This window comes from Suncus etruscus, chromosome 1 (assembly GCF_024139225.1).
Source record: "Suncus etruscus isolate mSunEtr1 chromosome 1, mSunEtr1.pri.cur, whole genome shotgun sequence".
In the NCBI taxonomy this organism is placed as follows: domain Eukaryota; kingdom Metazoa; phylum Chordata; class Mammalia; order Eulipotyphla; family Soricidae; genus Suncus; species Suncus etruscus.
In genome coordinates this window covers 54,995,603-55,001,349 of record NC_064848.1, presented here as the reverse complement: position 1 = coordinate 55,001,349, position 5,747 = coordinate 54,995,603, and the positions used below count along the sequence as shown (strand labels likewise).

The 5,747-nt window shown below is 33.8% G+C and overlaps 1 non-coding gene across 1 annotated transcript; it reads left to right on the top strand.

Annotated features, from left to right (window-relative positions):
- Nucleotides 1-1,697: 1,697 nt before the first annotated feature.
- Nucleotides 1,698-1,859, top strand: LOC126031702 (U1 spliceosomal RNA). The gene has a single exon (XR_007503540.1). It is a non-coding gene; the product is annotated as a U1 spliceosomal RNA (small nuclear RNA).
- Nucleotides 1,860-5,747: the final 3,888 nt, after the last annotated feature.

Below are 5,747 nucleotides of genomic sequence, written 5' to 3'. Positions count from 1 at the left end.
GCTCACCAACACCTCCTGTTTCAGAAAAATTGCTTTCTGATTCTGAAAAAGCATTTACTCTCTGGTTATTCCTCAGTCCTTCACATCTTTTCAAATAGATATTTCACGTGTGCTTTCGAACATTACAAAAGATTGAGTTCAATATGAGCAAACCATATATTTTTTTTACTTGCAAATGCTTCAGTATTGTGCAAGTGCTGGAGACATTTGAGCACATATTTTATACTAATAAAGCTCCTATCTTTTTAAATAGTGGGTCATAACCCTATGTGGGAGTATGTAACTGAATGTAAAGGTCACACACAAAAGAAAATGTCAACCATAAAATACTGAACATACAATGGCCAAAAATTATTTGAAAATCAACATAATGAATCCAAGGAGTTTTGTTTCTTAACTGAAAATATAACAGGAGTAAAATAAAGTTTATGAAGTGTTGCTAGAATTAAAATTTAAAGATGAATAAAGAATAGTCCCCCAAAAAATAATCACAAACATGATATACATGAAAAATATCAATAGTGCACTACAAAGAAGCTATAGAAAGGGGGGCAGAGAGATAGCAGTTCAGGCATTTGCCTTTCACATGTACAACTCAGGGTTAATCCCCAGCATCCTGTATGTTTCCCTGAACACTGGCAGGTATAATTCCTGAATGCATAACCAGGAGTAACTCCTGAGCATCACTGGATATTGCCCAGTAACAAACTAAAGAGAGACAGACTTTTAACCAGAGAATTCTCGTTCAATTATTTCTACTCTGCTTGTTTCAGAAAATAATTTTTGTGTGTTAGTGTATTCATGCATGGTTCTTCCAAATTTCTCTTTGTTCACTTACTCCACATTGAAATATTCCTTGGATCATTGTACATGTTGTATTTAAAGCAATTGTTGGGCCAAAGGAATACTGGATTTGTTCTATAGTTCAGTTTAAGAGGAAAACTGGGAAGTAGAACAATTCGGAAGAAAGCATCCATAATAGAAGAAAGAACGTGGCAGTATGGTGAACAGACTGGAGCTATGTGAACTGAAAATAATACTTTAAAGGCATGTGAAAGAAAGCACCATGCATTTTTGTACTGTCGCATAGGATATTTAAAAAGTAACATTTTATTCTCATAGTATTTTAAATTAGAAGACCATTCTGATTAAACTGGGTTCTTTACCCAGGTCCTTAACACTGAAGAACACTCTGATTCTTAACACTAAACACATGCTAGTTAAGTTCTTCTCATTATTATTTTTAAAGCGCCATGATTATAAACATGTTTGTAGTTGGGTTTTAGTCATTCTTTTGAGGTCCTACAGGTGAGTTTACATGTACACTCGTTTTGATTGTTGACAGAACTCATTTTATTAAGGCCATATATCTGTTTTCTCAGTGACTGTTGTCCATGAGGGCACAGTGGTGACTCTCAGAATGTTGAAAATTGCAGTTGTGCCTACTGCAAGCTAGCACCACATAATCTTCCCCACATGAAATTAGGCCATGTTTCAGATCTCTTCAGAAAGGCCCTATTCCATTTTAAGGGTTTGGCTTAGGAAAGTTCAGAGAGCATGACATCTCTTAAAGTCATCAGTGCATATAATACAATTTTTAAAGTAATAGTAATAGTCATCATATTCAGACCCCCACCAATAATCAACAGATAGTAAGAGGAAAACTTGAAGGCCATTTTTGTATGTCATAAACTACAATACCTACCTGGCAGAGGCGATACCATGATCACGAAAGTGATTTTCCCAAGGTGAGGCTTATCCATTACACTTTGAATGTGCTGGCCCCTGCAATTTTCCCAAATGTAGAACACTTGACTGTATAATTTGTGGTAGTGGGGTACTGCATTTGCACTTTCCCATAAATTAATTAATTAATTAATTAATTAATTACAGTTAGATTCTTTATTTGATATGAAAACTATGAGTTTTCAGGATTTTAGGAGACAAGGGGTGAATAATCAAGGACAGAGAAGCAAAGGGGTTAATTACTTCTGAAAACAAGACTGATTAGATTAAAAAGTGAATGGAGCATTATTATGCATTCTTGTTTCTCCTCAGAGCAGAGTGTGCTATTATGAGGCATGTGTTAGAGCAGACAACTTCAAACAGATTGGAGCTCTTTTTGCAAAGCATAAGAGACTGTTACCCTCAATTAAGTGTCCTAACAGGATGATGCTTTTAACTTGAAGTTACAAATAAAGGTATTCCTAGCATCAATACCTAATCAGATCTGTTTAGATTTTAATTCAATGAAAATATATGGTAAAAGGTGAAAGCTTTTAATAGACATTAAAGTCAGCAGAGCTGTAACTGAGGAAGAGAAGTTTGAGGACCATTCTAGGTGAGGCATGTGTTCCCTCACTTGAACTATTTCTCAACACTATCTCTCTACCCTATGTTCAGGGTTATAGTATTATGTCATACACAAGATGGGGTATCCATGGGAGAAGATGTGACATCTTTACTTAAAGCGTTCAATAAACTCTTAACTTCTTAACCTTTTGGTTTTTGTATTCAAACCTTTCACACAGTTCTTGAGAACACACTAAAACAGAAAAATCCACTTTTGCACTAACATCCAGGTAATTTAAACAGAACTGGATTCTGTCAGATGACTATAAAATTAAACCTTGTAATGAAAGATCAAAAGGATAGAATGTAAAAATGGAAGGGTTAAAGACATCCCATAATTTCCTGTTCTTTCTGTAGATCTTTCTAACAAGATCTTTCTAACTTTTAGGTAAGACATTTTCCTATCACTAGCTAAGGAATAAAATCCAAAAGATATCTTTAGTTAATGATATAAAAATTAATGCTAAGAAGACCTTCATATTTTCTCAGGTCTGAAATATTCACCCTTCTATGTCAACCTATTAGACTAGAAATTTTCAAACTGTATTTTCTAAAAATCACTTTCTTAGCAATTTTCTTCACCACTGTCTTCCGAAGATTAGAACTATAAATAATAGAAAAACCTTAATTACAAATTTCATTTTTTTAAAAAACAGTGTTTAGAGATGGAGTGTTTAAATTTCCATAAAATTACACCTTTGAAATTGCTTAATTGTGTTTTTCCTGCCAATTTAAATTGCTCATAAAAGGGAAAATTTTTAAATATATAGTTTCTAATTCTTTCTCTGAATCATCACAGTCACGTTGCTTTTGCTCCAGAAGATAACAGTGATGGTGAAAATACTGCAAACATCAGCAAATTAAGCTTTGGCCCACAGTGATGTGGGAGGAAAAGGGAGGAGACACTTCAATCTCCTGGTTTGGTTTAATTTATGTCTAATGGATTTTCAAAGCCCCCTTAAAAGTTTGGTTCTTACTGAAAACCTCGCAGTTACAGCAATAATAGTTTTAAAGGCTTTGTTAATTTTCTTTACAAAAATGGGAACTTAGCTTTCTTTTTAATTGCAATTATGGCAGTAACAATCTCATTTGCATAATAAACATCTTACAAGAAGCTCACATGCTCATGAAATATATCTTAGCTGCAGAAAAATATGCTCTTGCCTATATAAACTTGTGAGCCCACAATTTAATAGAGTTGGAACATAATAGAAATACTCATTGAAGATGCCTTCACCCTGTGCCCAGCTGACCAGTCCACAAATCTGTTTTGGAATGAAGGTCAACTTTCCCGGTTCTCTCAGCTATCAAAACCAAATATTTGTACTACAATCACCTTTATATACTTCCACAGCAAGAAAGCAATAGGAAAAATAACTAAGAAGTACCAGGTGCTTTCAAAACAAGAATTTGGGCTGGAGAGACAGACCAGTGGGGAAGAGCTGAGACTTTGTATACAGGAGCCTGTGTATGAATCTCAGCTCCATCTGGTTCTCTGAAAACTGCAGGACTTGTCTCTGAGCATTAGAGATAGTGTATCTTCAGAGCACTAACAGGTGTGGTAAAATAATAATAATAATAATAATAATATATATATAACCAGAATTTACTCATAAATCATAAAATACCAACCTCTGCATCTCTGTGCAGGATATAAATAGCAATGTTTCTTATGAGATATTGGTATATTATACAAATACATAGGGAGAAAGCATGTGTTAGTGATGCTCAAACCTAGCTACATTTTAAATGAGTTTTTAAACAATCTAGTAAGCTTTTACAAACCATAAATGCCTAGACCCACATCAGAGAAGCTACATCAATTGATCCTGATTTTACGAAGTGCATCAACATTATGCCAAGCATCCCTGAAGTCAAATAAGTAGTTCAATGTATCACTGGTCAAGTGGAACAATATTGAATTGTTCTTGGTCCACTATTAAGCAGCTATGTGATTCAGATAAAGCATTAATCTCTGTAGACCACAAGATATTAGCCTAAAAATAGTTAGATATTTGAATAAGAAATAAATTTCAAAAGAAATAAGGTCCTATGACTTTAAATAATAAAAACAACACTTCTAACTATTCTCAATACATACTCATTGACAAAAGTGAAATATAACAGGAAAATATACTTCTGTAAATATATTCTAAAAAGCAAAACTATACAAGCTCTATGGGATATAAAAACAAGTAGGTTAAAATACAAAATCATGATTCAATGTAGGGTGATTTTTGTACAAAGAATAAATTTAATTAATGATAAAAATTTCTTCAAAACTGATCTATATGCACTAAACCACTAAAATAGGCAAAAACTTTTGTGAGGTGAGACAAACTCAACTACCCTGATATTAAGATAGAAAAATTTATAAATTGGATGAACTATAAAAGTATTAGAGAATTTTGGCAGGATTCATGCAATCAGGGTTTATATATTTATTAAGTGTTTTTCACAGAGACTGAGATGGGGTACTACAACTTCCAAGGCAGAATCCTCCAAATGATCTTTACATTGCAAAAGAAAACATATAACGAACACTTTGAAGTCTGTTTTCTACAAAAGCAGCAAAAGAAAAGTCAGGGACCTATAAAATTAAACTCATTTAGTTGAGTTGAAATGACAATAGCTTTTTCACTATCTTAACTGCTTCAATTCTTTCTTGTCAAAGGACCTGAAATTTCTCCAGCTGAATTATTTTCTCATCTCATGGCTGTTTAAGTTGATAAAGTATTATGATTTATCAATTTAACAGCATGCTTTTAAAAAAATTCATTTTTCTAACTTGGGAGTGTATCTTATATAATCAATGGTACTTAGACCATTGTTTTTCAAGTGGCAATGATAACTATAGCAAGTGGCATAACTTGTCAGTCTTAGAAAAGACTTCATTAAATTTGGAAAAGAGATCATCTGTATAGTGATGGTTGCAAATTACCATTTTCAGACAAACTAAGACTCTACACCATATGTTTATTTAAAAGTTTGTACAACTATTGGGGCTGGTGAGGTGGCACTAGAGGTAAGGTGTCTGCCTTGCAAGCTCTAGCCAAAGAAGGATCGCTGTCCAATCCCCTGGTGTCCCATATGGTCCCCCCAAGCTGGGGGCAATTTCTGAGTGCTTAGCCAGGAGTAACCCCTGAGCATCAAATGGGTGTGGACCCAAAATAAACAACAAAAAAAAAGTTTGTACATCTAAAATTCACAAAATGTTATAAGTTGCTATTATCTCTATAAACACCATTCAAGTATTCTTCCTAAACCCAGAAAAGCCAATTTTTCAATATTATGAAAGATATTTTGTTGAAGTACGTTACTGTCCACTATGACAATGATAGTTGGAACTGATCACTCTGAACTAGAACTGGGTGCTGAAAAGGGATAAAGTGATA